Below are 17,401 nucleotides of genomic sequence, written 5' to 3' on the forward strand. Positions count from 1 at the left end.
GAATCACAACCAACACTGTGAACCTTATTGAAAGCTAGAATATCAGGCTTAGCTCTGTCTGAAATTTTAAATAAGCCCAGATTTTTTTTTTTTTTTTTAGATAACTTAAAGGTTTTGTGTTTATCTGTATTTTATTTTTGTTTTGTGTCCTCTGCTTAAAATAAAAGGAACATTCACATACTTTGAAAACAGCTGACACTTCTGCACAAATAGAGACTGCTATAATTTTAAAATCTCCTACGAGTGTTTGTGCTGCCCATTCTTAAGGACCCAGGGATTAGGATTGTTCTCTCCAGGAACACAAGTTCAAATCTTTCCATCATTTTCCATTAGATTTCAATCTCCCATCATTTCTGTTGATTACTTACCACTCTGAATAGGAGAAGAGCATTTAATTACACATCAGTAGAAATGCATGAGTTATAACTCCACCTTATTTTACTCAGTCATCTTTCAATAGCCCAGTTGCTTCCGTTGGGTACTTAAACGACTTTAGGGAAAACAGTTTCCCTGTGAATTTCTTCTTAATTCTCCCTCATCTGTAGTCTACCTGGTAGGGTTAGTTGGTCTCTAGGGTTCCCTTCGGTTTCAGTTTCTGATCTAAGACATCTTGAAGATGGGAATGAACTCCCTAACAAAGCAGGAGTTGTCACCTTCTTTACACCACATCTACCCACTTCTAACTCCTTTGGGTGCCTTTCTTAAGATTTCAGATTCCACAAAGATAGTTCCTTGAGAGGTGACATAGCTCAATGGTTAAGGGAACCAAGTAAGGAACCAGATTACTAAGACTGGAATCTTGTCTCTGCTACTTAATAGGTCTGTGACTCTGATTGATTACCTTACTTGTCATTGTCCCCATTTTCTCATTGTAAAATTGGAAGTGTTCACCTCATAAAGTTATGGTTAGGAATACGGTGTTAACCAACATAAAGTAGTTAAAGAAGTGCCTCCTGGAAAATGAGTGCTACGTAAGTGTTCTCAGTTGTAATCATTACCTCTTAATAACAGAAAAGAGGAAGTTGCAGATGGTAAACACATTTAATTTTGTCCCTAAAGTGCTATTCAATTTACTGGAACTTAATATTAAATCAGACTTTAAAAAAGAAAGTAGTAGTGATGAAATTGTCATAATTTGTAGATAATAGAGTTACTAGGAGAATTCAAAAGGCTTATATGTGAAGCCATTCCAAATACTAAAGCAATTGAAAAAGCAATAGATATTTTTTTTTGTAGAACAATATTAAAGGTTACAAAAGAAATCTCCTTCACAATGGAAGCAAATACAAAATACCTAGGAATAAATGTAACAAAAATTCATTTAATGAATGAAAATAAAACGTACTGAAAAATCAAATAGAAAAATTAAGCAAAAGATATTCGAGTGCAGGTTGGAAGCCATAATATTCTCAAGATGTCAGTTCTTCATATTTTGATATACTTCAGAGCAGTGCCAATAAATGTCCTCACCACTTAAAATATGTGAATTTTATATGTAAATTATTTTATATGTAAGAAATTCTTCCCAAGTTTTTACAACTGACAAAACGATTCTAAAATTTATCTAAAAGACTAGTAAATGAAAAATGCAACAAAGAAATAATTTGAGAGAAATTATTAAGTAATAAAATACTGTATGTTTGGACTCACAATGGATATTCAGTTTAATGGAAAAGAATGGATAGTCATTAATAGATACAACATGGCGGCCAGCCTTCAGTATGGTCCCCACATGCTCCTTGTCTCCTGGTATTTGTTCATGTTCTGGTTTCTTCTCCTCCCACTTGGAATAGTGCTGACCGTGTGAAAAATAGGATATTGTTGAAATGACCATGTGGCTTCTGGTGTTAGGCCATGAACGACATGACGGTTTTTGCCATGCTTTCTTCTGCATCACTTGCTGTATGCAGTAACGGGTAACTAATATACCCAGGTATACACAGTCATGCATTATTAATAACAGGAGAACATTCTGAGAAATGTGTTGGTAGACAGTTTTGTCATGTGAAGATCATAGAATGTACTTACACAAACCTAGATGATAAAGCCTACTGCACACCAAGGTTATATGATATAACCTATTGCTCCAAAGCTACAAACCTGTACAGCGTATTACTGTACTGAATACCATAAGCAATTGTAACACAATGGCACATATCTGTATAGAAAAGGTACAGTAAACATATGGTATGACAATCTTATGGGACCACTGTAGTATATGCAGTCTGTTGTTCACCACAACGTCATTATGTTGCATATTACTATATATGGGTTAATAATCATATGGATTGCACTTCAGTGGGAATAAAGAGGTTATCCATTAATTCTGTTTTACCGAAGACTAAATTACAGACCTGATATAGATAAAAATGGTGAGAAGAAATATAAAACCACCAAAGTATTTGGGGAAAAAAAAGTAGAATTTATAACTTTGGGCTTGAGAGGGCTTTTATAAGCATTATATCCAAATGGATTTTAAAAAGGAATATACTGATAGACTTTGAATCATAAAATATAAAGTATTAATGCATTGAAGAATATAATAAAATGAAAAGAGAAAATTACATTTATATGGTAGACAGGCCAATTGTATATATCAATGTAAGTTCATAAATTTTTACAAAATAGCTAATGTAATGCAGTATTAAGTGAAAAAGGTAAAACATCAAGATCGATTGAAGTTTATCCCAAGAATGAATGGCTGATTTCCATTTGAAAATATCCTTTTGAAATTATGATTTCAACTCGGGCAAATCATGTAACCTCTTTAAACCTCATGCCCCTCAGTCCTACAATAAGAATAAAAGGTCCTGAAGGCACTAGTTCTAGTGTTTTATAGCATCTAGGATGACTATAGTTGACAGTAATAGATACCTTTAAATAGCTAGAAGATATTAAATGTTTCCACACAAAGAAATGATAAATATTTGAGATGATGGATATACTATTAATAATTACCCTGATCTGATCACAATACCTTGTATGTATCAAAACATAACTCGGTATGCCATAAACATACACAGTTATTATATGTCAATTAAAAACTTAAAAAGGTCATGGAAGAAAATTCTGATCTCAAACTAGGGAAAGAAGTTAAAATCTTAAACATGCTAGAGAATATAACCTATATCTTAAGAAGTAACAAGCGTACTAATGAAACATTAAAAATATTTCCTTTTTAATATGTAACAAAACAAAGATGTTTATAATTATCATTTTTATTTGACATTCTAGTTGGGGTTCTAACTAGGGTACTTAAGATTAAAAAAAAAAAGGCAGGTGCAGTGGCTAATGCCTGTAATCCCAGCACTTTGGGAGGCCGACATGGGTGGGTCACATGAGGTCAGGAGTTCAAGACCAGCCTGGCCAACATGACAAAACCCCATCTCTACTAAAAATACAAAAATTAGCCGGTGTGGTGGTGCATGCCTGTAATCCCAGCTACTCAGGAGGCTGAGGCAAGAGAATTGCTTGAATCCAGGAGGCAGAGGTTGCAGTGAGTTGAGATGGCACCACTGCACTCCAGCCTCGGTGACAGAGCAAGATTTCATCTCAAAAAAACATAATAATAAAAAGAAAAGAAAAAAGAATGTCAATGATATAAAAATGAAAAGGAATAACATCTGCTATATTAACACATTCTATAGTTGGCTATATAAAAGTATAGGAGAAACAGCATGGGAAAATTATGAAAAGAGACTTAAACAATTTTGCTGGATCTATATTTGACGAGAGAAATCAAATGCAGTTGTATACACCTGAGACAAACAGACCAAAAAAAATTAACTAAAGATATAATTCAGAGAATCAACAGTTATCTATGCCTAGATCCTACAAAAGCCCTTTAAGGGGAAATTTGTAAAACTAATACGCAGACATTAAAAGAGACCTAAATAAAGGGAGACAGTCTCACTGAGAGAAGTATCAGTATTCTAATGATGTTTATTCAACCCAGTTTCTTCTATAGCTTCAGTGCAATTTTAATATAAATATCAGCAGTGTGTGAATTTTTATGATATGCTAACAATAATAAAATATGATTTCTAGTGTCAGAGAAAATGAACATATAAAACGTTCTTTTGACACTGCACTGTTATTTTTAGGAAGCAAGATTCTAAGAACATAAACAGCATATGGTTGTTAAAGAAGGTAGGAAATCTTCAGGTTTGCAAACTGCTGCAGCATTTCAAAGCAAATATCCATAGATTTAGAAACAGAAATTTCATTAGTTTCTAGGGATGCTATAATAAAGTACCACAAATCAGGTGCCTGAAACAACAAAAATGTATTTCATCACAAATCTGGAGACAAGAAGTCCAAGAGTAAGGTATCCTTGGGTTGTTTCTTCTACGTCTGGTCTCCTCAGCTTGTAGACACCGTTTACCCCTCCCTGTGTCTTCACTTGATCTTCTTTCTGTGTGTACTTGTGTCCTGATCTCTTCTCAGAAAGACACAAAATATATCGAATTAAGGAATCATATAAACTCATTTTACCTTAATTATTTCTTTAAAGGCCCTGTTTCCAAATACAGTCATATTAAGAATTACAGGGTTTACGACTTCAACATATAAATTTGGGAGGGAACATGATTCCGCCAATAACAGAAATTAAATTGAAAGATTATTGCATTCAACTGAAAAGAGCACTATTTTTGTTTGAAGTCCTATGGATCAATTACTAACAAGAAGGACAACTTAATATTTTCCTTTAATCAAGATAAAGTGATAGAATACATAAATAGGAATTCTGAATTATATGCAAATCATGAAGCCACTTTCAGCTTATAAGACTCAACAAATTGTAGGATAACAAAGGAAATATATTACAAGGTGATTGCATGAATTCACAATAAAATTCACAATTTAAATTAAATTCAAACTTCCATAAAAATGATTTCTATGAATAGTTAAATTTTTTAAGGAAGATTTTTCCTTGAGAATCATCAGCTCTAGATGCACTAAAATTGTCACAGCCTACAAAATACTTCTAACAGCTCCAGTAATAGTTACACTAGCAGAGAGATTCTTCTCAAAATTAAAAATTTTCAAAACATATTTGCAAACTTGCATTTTCTAAGAGCAAATAATGCCACTTTCAATCATATCAGTTGAAAATGTAGCTGCTAAGAGTATATACATTTTGAGGCACAAATATATTTGCAGAAAAGTGAACCAAAAACATTTTCTTAAGATACCACATTACAAAGTATTATTATTTAGTTTATTATATAAATTATGACCTCAAAATCACTTTTATGTAATTTACAAGTTTACATTGTTATGATATACTCATGTATCACTATTTTCCCTATTCATTTTGTAAGTTTATATATTTTAAAGAAAAAGTTTTATATTTTAATACCTCCAAAGCATTTTTTTCTCTGCTTTTTGATTAGGGGTCCTACATTTGCATCTTTCACTGGGCCCTGCAAATTATGTAGCTGGTCCTGCCTGGTAGATTTAGGACCATGTCAAGCCAAGAGGGGAGTTACTTTGGGATTTATCCTTAATGTTCTCTTTACAAGCACATGAGATAATTTAACCTTGGATGTTGGTAAATTAACATGACAAAAAGATTTATGCTTTCAGAGAAATACAGAATAAATCAGGGTGGAGATATTTACAAGTCAGAATTGTTTCTATGGTCTACACCACTAGCCTAATATAAAATATTACAATCTACACATAAGCAGAATGGGACATTTTTTAAAAAGGGAAAAAGAAACAAAATAAAATATTAAAATCTCTATAAAAAATACATCAGTTAGAACAACGAAAAATATTCAGCCTGAGAACACGGAAAAAATTGAGTCTTAGAAATATGGCGCGGTGGCTCACGCTTGCAATCCCAGCACTTTGGGAGGCCAAGGCGGGCGGATCACTAGGTCAGGAGATCAAGACCATCCTGGCTAACATGGTGAAACCCCGTCTCTACTAAAAATACAAAAAAAAAAAAAAAAAAAAGCAGGGCGTGGTGGCGGGCGCTTGTAGTCCCAGCTACTCGGGAGGCTGAGGCAGGAGAATGGTGTGAACCCAGGAGGCAGAGCGTGCAGTGAGCCGAGATTGCGCCACTGCACCCCAGCCTGGGCGACAGAGCAAGACTGTCTCAAAAAAAATAAAAAATAAAAAGATACATGAGCAGAGTGCATCCTTGCATGGTGCATTTGAGACAGAGTCTTAATCAAAGAGTTTTGTGCCTATTTTAGTTCCATTAAACAAGCTTCGGCTATTTGGCCCTCTAATTACTAAAAGGCCCTCTGATTACATTTTCCATTGGAATTATATTTAGGGACATAACATGCTAAATGCGCTTTACAGAATATTCCATTTTATGTAATCATTTGGTAGTTCTTTTTCTTATCAAATGAATAATTTGCCCAGACTGTGATAGACTGAACAGTATTTGCGCTTCAAGTAGCTAAACCTGAGGCTCACTTTCATCCTTGAAGCTATGTAAACCAAAAGAACTGACATAACATAATGAAATCCGCTACTATGAAAAGTACAAATTAGCTAAAATTTGTCAGTAACCTTTCCTTGCTTTTGCTATTTTTTGGGGGTGGTACGCCTCTCCAGGCATCCAGTCCTCTCTTGTTAAACAATGGATCATTAAAACCTACCAGAGTGTTTTCTGACTCAGCCTGGACATTGTCCTTTACTTGAGATCAGCGTTTCCTTGACATGATTGTAATTAGAATAAACTTGGAAGCTTCCAAATACAGGTTTCTAAACTACACCTTCCCTTCTGGATCTCGCAAGTTAGAATCCCCCAGAATTGTTCCTTTGAACAAATTACCAATTTAAATAGTATCATAAATCGGAACATAGGTGGTGTAGAGATTTGGATTATAAGCCACTGCTTTGTGTATTTCCATAATGCTTTTACATTTATCACAGCCTTTTTAGACTATATGCTATTTTGCTTTCTGCTCTCTTCCAGTTTTAATGTTTATTAAAAGTAATAGTTTAAGTAATGGAGCAGGTAAATAATATATAATGCATACAGTGCAGCTAGCTAATAGTGAAATCACTTTAAAATGAACAAGACCCACTGTGAATTAAAGACTCTCTGTGAAACAGAGTGATTAGGGATATATTAGCATGTGATCCCACCTGTTGAGCCTAAATATGTTTCCTAAAACTAATACAGCTAATCTTATATTAATATAACAATGATGATCATTATTCTTTCATTGCATATCTTCATTATTTATGGATTAAAAAGTCTTGAAGTAGATATAAAGTTGATAAACTGCAGAATTTGGCAAAAGTTATAAGCCTTGGGCCGGGCGCAATGGCTCACGCCTATAATCCCAGCACTTTGGGAGGCCAAGGTGGGCGGATCACCTGAGGCCAGGAGTTCGAGAACAGCCTGGCAGGTGAAACCCCGTCTCCACTAAAAATACAAAAAGTAGTCGGGTGTGGTGGCACACAACTGTAGTCCCAGCTACTCAGGAGGCTGAAGCAGGAGAGTCACTTCAACCCAGGAAGTGGAAGTTGCGGTGAGCCCAGATTGCGCTACTGCACTCCAGCCTAGGAGACAAAGCAAGACTCCACCTTAAAAAAAAAAAAAAAAAAAAAAATTATAAGCCTTGATTTGTCATGAGATCTGTAAGCCCAGGGATGAATTCTAAACTGTGAAGGAAAAGCTGCAGACAGGGGAAGTAAGTGGGCAGAACAGCAAAGATTGAAGGAGCAGATTGATAAGATCATTGCCTCTGGGAAGTTAGTGGGGAAAAATGGTCTTATGAAACTACCTGGAAAAAGTTATTACTTTTACTATTTAGTTTTCCATGCCATGATCCACTCAGTCCCTGCTGTATATAACCGGTGAAAAATTGCAATAACTTACAGGGCATCCGTGAAATTGAAGTGGCATCCAGTGATATCTGTCAGCTTTTAAATTCCCAAAGAACCCGACAGTAAATGTGAATATAAACCTCCCAGTAGTCTAAGTCTTCTTTAATAACATCCTGCAGTATGTTATTTTAGGTTGCCTAACTGAGACAGTGGGGTATAGAGGTTGAAAGGACAGCAAAAAATAGTAAAAATTAGAGTGGAAACAAATGGGAAATTATTGTTGGAATCATCAGGTCATGTACCTAACCCTTACAACACTAAAGAACCCTGGTACACACACTGGGGCCTGTAGGGGTATGGGGTGGGGAGAGGAAGCATTAGGAAAAACAGTGAATGCATGCTGGACTTAATATCTAGGTGATGAGTTGATAGGTTCAGCAAACCACCATGGCACACATTTATCTATATAACCTGCACATCCTGCACAAGTACCCCAAAACTAAAAATTAAAATTAAAGGAAAGATAAAAGAACCCAGGTAGTGATTTTTGGTTTTAGCACAACCATTTGACGTACTTATACAATAAAAATCAAATGAATATCTCACTGTCTGTTTCCGAGGAATCTTCTTGAGGAAGGTTACTCCAGCAGCACTCTGGTACTTGATTTATAAAGATACTATCGATTATGTTCCCACCCTTTCAAGTTGGGTGCTCAGAAATTTCATGCCACATGGTCATTAACACCACATTCTGCTGCTTGGTTCCAGGATTTAGTACGATCCCTCTCTATTCATTGCTCTGAACCAGACCAGGTGTCATATTAAGGACCTTAGAAATTTTATACTGCAGGAATCTCGCTCTCTCTTGCTCTCTCTCTCTTTTTTACACACATACACACACACACAAACACAATTCAAAATTGAGATATTCCAAGATGAACACTAATAAGTAATAGAGACATGATGCAAAGACACCTTAAGTGGAAGGGGATTTAAAAATGAGAGGATCAAAGAGGCAAGTGCATAAAAGAACTGGGTAGAGAGCTAGCAGGGGAGTGCATGAGTAGTCCTGCCACCAGATGTGGTTTCAGCAGCTGGATTTCACACATCCTTCTTTATGATGTTACAGGACATTTCAATACCCAATGTGAAGAAAGTCTAAGATCATTTTCCAATCCAACCTTATTGGTTCCCATATGTACTACATCCATTTTCAACATCCAACGTATTATTTTCTGAAGAGCCTAGGAAAATGATTGTCCGGAGGATGGATGGAAAGAAAATTTGTTCTCCTATCTTTATAGTTCTCAGAATTGCTACTTATTTCAAAGATTGATCATCTATGTTTTGAGACCGCTGTTTACCAATGACAAACAAATATATTTTCCCCATTTTTCCTAACTCCAGTTGTTTAAACAGGCATATCATTTCCTCGTATATGTTGTGTCTTTAGTTAGTTTTGTAATAAACTTCCTGAATCATAGTGATAACCTGACTCATGACAAGAGAGAGTGTCTTTTATCAATGTGTTGGGGAATTTTAAAGTTAGAAAAATCAATTATTGTTGAAATAAAGAGACATTAATAGAAACTAGGACATGACTTATTTATGTCTTTATAATGCTTTGGTGGTAACAGATCACAAATTAAAATGTATAAATATTCTGCCTTTTAAAGATCTAAAACAAAGGAAATCTGATACCATTTTGGAAGTCATTCTGAAAGTGTACTTTTTCTTTTTCTTTTCTTTTTTTTTTTTGAGACAGGGTCTCACTCTGTTGCCCAGGCGGGAGTGCAGTGACGCTATCATGGTTCATTGCAGCCTTGACCTGCTGGGCTCAAGTGATCCTTCTGCCTCAGTCTCCTGGGTAGCTAGTACTACAAGCATACACCTCCATGCCAGGCTAATATTTTTTTAAATTTTTTGTAGAGATGGGACCTCACTGTGTTGCCCAAGCTGGTCTCAGACTCCTAGGATCAAGCAATCTTCCTGTATTGGCCTTCCTAAGTGATGGGATTACAGGTATGAGCCACTGTGCCCAGCCTTGAAGTATAAGTGCCTTTTAGAAATAAATGTAAATACATCTTATTTCTTGGGATTCTGTATAATGTCAACTAATATACACAACATAGACGCCTCTCAGGCCAATTTATAATATAAAATATTTTAGAATTCTTCAGGATTTGGATGAATAGGAATGAAGTGGAACTATCTGGGTAAGACAGAAAATTTTTTTTAAAAATCAAAGTTTAGGTAATGTTTAGGGACGTGTGTGTGTGTGTGTGTGTGTGTGTGTGTGTGTGTGTCTTCCTCTTTAGTGAGTCTCTATGCATTTTGCTTCCAGGACAAGAATCCAAACTCTAAGATTCCAGGGAAAGGTCTATTTAGGGGAATGTTTGGCTACTTTAATAAAAATAAAAGATAATTTCATAAAATAACACTTTTATATGAAATTTCCACTGTAGATTTTCAGCTCAAAGAAGCTTAGATGAGCTGCCCAATGGTCTGCATTTTTCCCCATTTTTTTCTACATGAGGGTGGATGAGGAAAGGGTGGCCACTGGAATTATTTGGAACAGTAACTTGTCACAGGATTCTCTTTCCTTTCCTCTTCCTTTGCTGCCAACTATTTTTTTTTTTTTTTTTTTTTTTTTTTTTTTTTTTTTTTTTACTCCAGGTTCTATCCACATCTAAAATCCCCAGTACCTCTGCTTTGTGACTTGCTATTCTGGAATTTTACCAACTGTTTGCCCCTCAACCATCGTGGAAGAATATCTTTATTTCTTTGAAGAATGAATAATGACTTATAGCTCATCCCTTTTCCCATTTCTTCCACATTCATTTTCATTTTGTTTATATAAAAAATGAAGTCCAGCTCTTTGGTGAACAGACAGAAAGACAGACATTGGTGTTCAAAAATCAAGACTGACCTTTTGAAATAAACCAGTCAGATCTTTGCACTGTGGAAAAACCATTTCCACAAAAGCAAGAGTGATTTTACAACGTGATGGCAAGACCAGAAGTCTAGCATTCCACTAAGGAAATTTTTTGTTGCTGTTGTTTCTAGTAAAATGTTTTTATTTCCTGTTTTTGATTTTTTTTAAAGAAAACATAATTTTCTCTTAAAATGAACGACTTGTGTGTAAATCGCTATTTGTGAACCAACAAAACACTAAAGCATGACAATGCAACTGAGGCTTTAACACGTGTGTTCACTTGAGAGTATCTTAATATATGCTCCTATAATAGAGCAGGTTTGTTTTGCCTTAAAGTTAGGTGGCAATGTATATCTAATGCTTAGGAGAGACCATGGTCCCTAAATTTCTGTCAACCATATACAATCATGTGTTTACTATATGTTCATGTTGTCGGTACTGACATTCTAAAGTGAAACTTCTAATATAATGTAAATGTATTTCTTTGTCATATAACCTCAGTATAGTGAAACCTAAATTCAGTGGGTTATTTAAATATTTTCTAACACTCATTAAAATAAACACGTAATCAAAAAGGCCCATCTATGCCTTTTTGGAAACGCTTGGTTAACACATGATGGGGGAAGTGAGGTTTTCTCTGTGAGCCGCCATTCTGATTTAGGCTCTCACGCCATTTTCCTTAGTACTAGGTACTCCCAAGGTTTTATTCATTTGAACACTTCTGACAACGTGTCTTAAAAATTATTGTCAGTGTTTTTCTTTCCAAGTGATTAAAGAGATGCCTTAACTGGCAAGAACAGATGCCCCACTGTTTTTTGACTATCTAGGCAGCTCTTTGTTTTTTGTTCTAATAGTCAAAGCAGAAAAAAAAATCCTGAAATATATCATGCTACTATTTATTTTAAAGAGAAGTGCTGTTTGAGGAAACGATACTTGTTTACATCAGATGGAAATCGTATTAGTACAGGCACGTTTTTAAATTCAAATTCTAAATACACCCTTGTCCAAAGGGTACAAAAGCCTGGTCATAAAAGCTGAGTTGGAACTGGACAGTCATACAGCATTGCTTTTGTCTGACTTCCATTCTAATCTGTTGACTTTTAACATTGAATGAGAAACATTGTTTCCTGATAAGAGGAGAGAACATAAAAGGCTGGGAACACAATAAGGGCTAGCATTACTCACCCTGGAGAACAGGACTTCCAGGTGCTCTTGTCATTGTTGTTGTCATCGGTGAAGCGTTCAACTGATAGGCAGCTCCGATTCCTGAAACTTGTATCAGCTGAGGCTCAGGGAAAGAAAGTCTTAAAGACGAGAGAATAAGTAAATCAGAAAGGAAAAAAATAGAAAAGAAAATAAAAATTGGAAGAATACAATGAATAAGGAAAAGTCTCACCTTAAAGTACAGAATTGCAAGGCACCCTTTAAAAAGATGATACCAATCCAACCCAAAGCAACAGATTATTTTGGCTCTATTTCTAAAATCCTTAGGCTAAAAATGATTCTTGATGATGGTAATACAAATCTCGCAGGGCCATTGCTCTAAAGGACTATATCCTTCAGCATTTCATGAAACTCACAAATACTGTTGTGGATGATATTGGGGAAAATAAAATAGAAGCTTACATTAGAAAGAAAGACCTTGGACAAGCATGCAAAACAGGTGGTGTGTATCCTCCAACCCAGGCTATCAAACTCTGAAGAGCTGCTATTGATGGGTTCTCTTTTGGTCTGTCCTTCCTTTTTCCACTACTCCCCTACAACTTTGGAGCCTTTAGCTACATTCCGCAAGTCTGAGTCTCGTCGCTGCCGTCCTTGTTTATGTGAGAAATAGTCGTTTTTATGAGATCTTCACTGTCCAATGGCACATATGTTCAGATTGTATGCCAGTCACTCTGTGCTTCCAAGTTACCAACTATTTGTAGATAATACATCTGATTCATAGTAGAGATGCTTCTTCATTTAATTTTAGTATTTTGGATGTCACATTTTAATCATGGAGGTATAAAGTTTTAAGATAAAAGGAATGCTTGGTTTTTTAAGATAAAGGGAATGCTTAGATTCAAAGTGAATGCTCAGATTTTAAGGTAAAAATCTCCTTGTTTCGCCAGTTACTTCAGCCATGTAGGAAGCTGGTTACAGACAAGAATGAGAGTCAAGCAGTTAAAAGTACAATTTCTACACTCAGTGTTCAAGGGTTGAAGCTCTGCTTCACAATTTACTGGCCGAGACTTTGGTTAAGTTACTTACTTCATCTGTGAGTTGGAAATAACGATTGTAGTTGTTTCCTAGGATGCCTGTGAGCGTGTAATTGAGATAATAATGATAAAATACCTGGCAGATTTTCTAGCATGCCTGAACCGCTCACTCTGGCATGTAGTAAGCTAGTATCGTTTTGCTGATATTATTGTTCTTATGACACTACTGATGGAAGGAATGGTGCTGAGTAGCTGAGTGACCAGTTTATATGGTGGTGGCAATGAGGAAGGACCAAACCAGGTGTACTAGGCAGAGTTCTGGTAGGGAACAGATGACACAATGAATTAACTCAAAGGGCTAACCGAAGAGAGTTCAATAAAAGAAATATTTGCTGATGTAAGGGTAGGTTCAACAGAATCATGAAGGGATGGCAAAGTGCCCAGAGACTCACCAGCAGTAGGAAGCTCGGCTAGAAACTTCCTAAGCCTGCAGATAAGAGGGGAGAAATTTGTGTTACTCAAATCTTACGACAGTTATAGATGGTGGAGAAGGGTTATCCTTTAAAAGCTACGGTTAAAGACTGACAACCCAGCCAAAAAGTGGACGGGGATATATGACTACTATTAATTCTGCCTGGTAACTCTCACTGAGTGATCTCAGCAAAAACCAGTGAAAAAGACCCTAGGCTGTGCAGTCCTTAGAATTAAGCTCCCTAGGCAGAAAGCAGACAGAGAGTGAATTGGGATGGGTAAGGAGTGAATAGTACTGGTGGACAAGCACACCAGAATTTCAATTTACTTTTCATAAGCTAGCATTATAAAGTCAGAATTTAACATTTTAAAATTCAAATAATCCCTAAAAATGCTGTTAGGGGCCCCAGAGTTTTATAGATTGAAACTTGGATCTTTGAGGTTTTTTTTTGGGGGGCGGAGTCTCGCTCGGTCGCCCAGGCTGGGGTGCTGTGGCGGGATCTCAGCTCACTGCAAGCTCCACCTCCCGGGTTTACGCCATTCTCCTGCCTCAGCCTCCCGAGTAGCTGGGATTACAGGCGCCTGCCACCTCGGCCGGCTAGTTTTTTGTATTTTTTAGTAGAGACGGGGTTTCACTGTGTTAGCCAGGATGGTCTCGATCTCCTGACCTCGTGATCCGCCCTTCTCGGCCTCCCAAAGTGCTGGGATTACAGGCTTGAGCCACCGCGCCGGGGCGGATCTTTGAGTTTTAACTGTGTTAGAGGACTGATGTGGATTGGGGTTGGATATTTGACTCTGTACTATATTTTGTGACTGATGTGCTTTGTGAGAATAGCCTTTAAATATTTATGTTTTGCTTTTGAACAGTAAAAAGTCCATTTTCCATCAAACAGGCCATCACTAATTTAGATATAGTTCTTAACAGAGAATTCTGATTTAATTATCGGTTTTAGAGTTTGTATCAATAAAGTGAAAATTGAGTAATTTACAGAAATCTAATTTACTTCTTAGACATGTATATGTTTTTGAATGGTTACTGTAGAAGAATCCACTATTATGATTTAGCAAAACTTAGAGCTTTATTTGAAAAGTAACATAATAATTATTACAAAATAATAATTATTATTATAATTTTAAAGTAAATGTGACCTATTTGGAAATTGTCCTATTAATTATGCTACTGTGAATATTTTGCAGGTATTTTCAATCCCAACTTGGCTGCTTGGACTTTCATACTGAGGTCTAGTGTTAGCATTAACATTAGATAAATGCTGACTGCTTTTTAGTATTTGCATTTTAAATAATCTTTTTCTGACTCCTAAGACGTTCCAAACTGCCTTTTAAAAATTACCTAGTGTATTATGATGCTGAACAATTCTGTTAGAAGCTATCAAGGTTCTAGAAGATTTGTTTCTCCTAAAACTAAACTTGTAATTTCTGGGAGTAAAATACCGTAGTCAAAGGTAAATGGCTAGAAGCCTTCTTTGGCTGGTGCAAGTCATTGAACACAGTACCTTAAAAACAACTAATTTATACCTCAATAGACATTAAGTTACATACAAAGTGAAAATTTATACCTCAATAGACATTAAGTTGGATACAAAGTGAAAATAAAATTCATAAGTATAAAACAAATGATTATTTTCTATATATTAGAAGTAATATACTGCAACCTGCAGAAAATAAAAATATTAGGCCAGGTAAAATTAAACTCGTGTTTGAAATATTCCAAATGGCATGACTAATGTCAACATCCAAAAATCCCATTCATTCAACACACTTTTACCAAACCACAGCCCATTAAAAAGCAAAAAATAAACAGTTCAAAGAGACAATCAGGAAGCACTTGACATAATGATTCGACCACAATAAAATATTTATGATTTTTTCTCTCATTCAGGAAACGATTTGATACCATCATGGAGTGAATAGAGTTGGAAGCAAGGAAAGAGTATTGACGTCAATGCTTATCATATTAGTGAAATAAATATGGAGAGGATAGTTAGAGAATCCTGTGACAATGAAGCAAGTGCACATTTATTTTGAATTAACACACCAGGAAAATTTGAGAGTTTTATTTGACAGTTGAAAAGTAAAAAAAAAAAAAAAAAAAAAAAAAAAAAAAAAAAAAAAAAAAATTGCTTCCTATTAGGAAATCAAAGTATTAGCTTTAACGTTTTATTAGAAAAATAATCTTAAATATTATTGCCTAATTTTAAAACATTTATAAATTCACTCACAATTCTCCCTATCTTGGAGACATCATGGATGTCAATCTATTACTATTAGATGTTCTATTTCATTTACCCATAAAAAGAGGGGGTATTATTGTGATGGAGGCCAACAGAATGATGAATATTATCAAAAAGAATAGTGGAGAGATGCTAGGGATCAAAGAAAACTTTACTTCTCTCTAATTTTGCTCTGGCAAAAAAGAAATATTAAACAAATTAGTTAACATTTTAAAAATGTAAGAAAAGGAATTCGGCAGTAGGTAACTCTAGGAAGATAACAGGATGATTGGTGTCAAGTCTACCTCAGTTAATTCGAGTCACTGTGTCAATTCTTATGACCTGTCTCTTCCTGTGGAATTGCAGTTATCTCAGTACTGCAGCTGTAAGGAGGGCACACTGTTTTTACTCTCTGGTTTCTTGCTTTCAGGAACTGGATGAAAAGGTAACTACTCCAAAAGAGTTAAGGACCGGAAAGCCATCTTTCTTGTTAACCTCTCATATCTGTATGTAACATGTGCTTTAAGTGATAGCGAATATTTGAGACATCATGATGGATTCTAACTCTTTTGAATTTCCCTGGATGTAATGAAAGAGGAAATATTTTCCAAGACTCAATGTCTTTCTCTATTCCTTGGCTGGTAGGGTACAAAAAAAATACATTATAGGAAGCAAGAGAAATGCCTGCTTTTGATGTCTGAATCCCACCATTTCAAATGCATTCATTTGGATTATTAAGAAAATAGGTGAGTTTTTTGGTTTTTTTTTTTTTTTCCTCAATGGATCTGCCATTTGGGAAACGTTTCCCACAGAAGCAGATACACTTGATAGGAAGGAAAGAACAGAAAGACATAATCCACAATCAGCAAGACTAGCACAAAACACACAGTTGAGGTAGGAGGCGGGGACTCGACTCCAGACCAGATTGAAGAATAGCTGAAACAAGGAAGAGGTGAAAGCATCTCTCCAGGAGACACATCCACCAGTGCCATCTCAGTTTTCCATTGTCACGGCGACACCCAGAGTTTACCACCCCTTTCCAAGGCAGTGACCTGAAAAATACCAGCTTGTTTCTAGAAAAGTCTGAACAACCTGCCCCTTAATTTGCATGTAATTAAACGTGAACATAAATTTGACTGCAGAACTGCCCTTGAGCGGCTTTCCTGGGCACATTGGCTATGGTGTAGGCCTGCTTTGCCAGGAGCAGGACCTCTGCTGCTGCTGCGCACTGCTGCTTCCATAAAAGTTGCTGTCTAGGCCAGGCACGGTGGCTCACACTCGTAATCCCAGCACTTTGGGAGGCCGAGGCGGGCAGATCACCTAAGGTCAGGAGTTCGAGACCAGCCTGACCAACATGGAAAAACCCTGTCTCTACTAAAAAATACAAAAAAAAAATTAGCCAGGCGTGGTGGCACATGCCTGTAATCCCAGCTACTCAGGAGGCTGAGGCAGGAGAATCACTTGAACCCAGGAGGCAGAGGTTGCAGTGAGCCGCGGTCATACCACTGCACTCTAGCCTGGGCAAAAAGAGCAAAACTCCATCTCAAAAAAAAGTTGCTGTCTGACACCACTGGATTGCCCTTGAATTCCTTCCTGGGCAAAGGCAAAATCCCTCCCATGCCAAGTCTCAATTTGGGGGTTCACTTGCCCTGCATCACCATCAGAAGGACTCAGCAGGAAAAATGGCAAGTTGAGAATCTCAATAAAAAGGAGAGAAAAGGAAGACATTGCCAAGTGAATGACTCCATGATAAAATGTTAAGGCCG

General features: G+C 36.3%; 1 long non-coding RNA gene across 1 annotated transcript; it reads right to left on the reverse strand.

The window, feature by feature from the left end:
• Positions 1 to 3,917: 3,917 nt before the first annotated feature.
• Positions 3,918 to 12,560, reverse strand: LOC135967757 (uncharacterized). Its single transcript, XR_010581970.2, has 3 exons — positions 12,132 to 12,560; positions 11,921 to 12,039; positions 3,918 to 7,557 (listed from the first exon to the last, which is right to left on the reverse strand). It is a non-coding gene; the product is annotated as an uncharacterized lncRNA (long non-coding RNA).
• Positions 12,561 to 17,401: the final 4,841 nt, after the last annotated feature.

Source organism: Macaca fascicularis, chromosome 16, assembly GCF_037993035.2.
Source record: "Macaca fascicularis isolate 582-1 chromosome 16, T2T-MFA8v1.1".
NCBI classification, from domain to species: domain Eukaryota; kingdom Metazoa; phylum Chordata; class Mammalia; order Primates; family Cercopithecidae; genus Macaca; species Macaca fascicularis.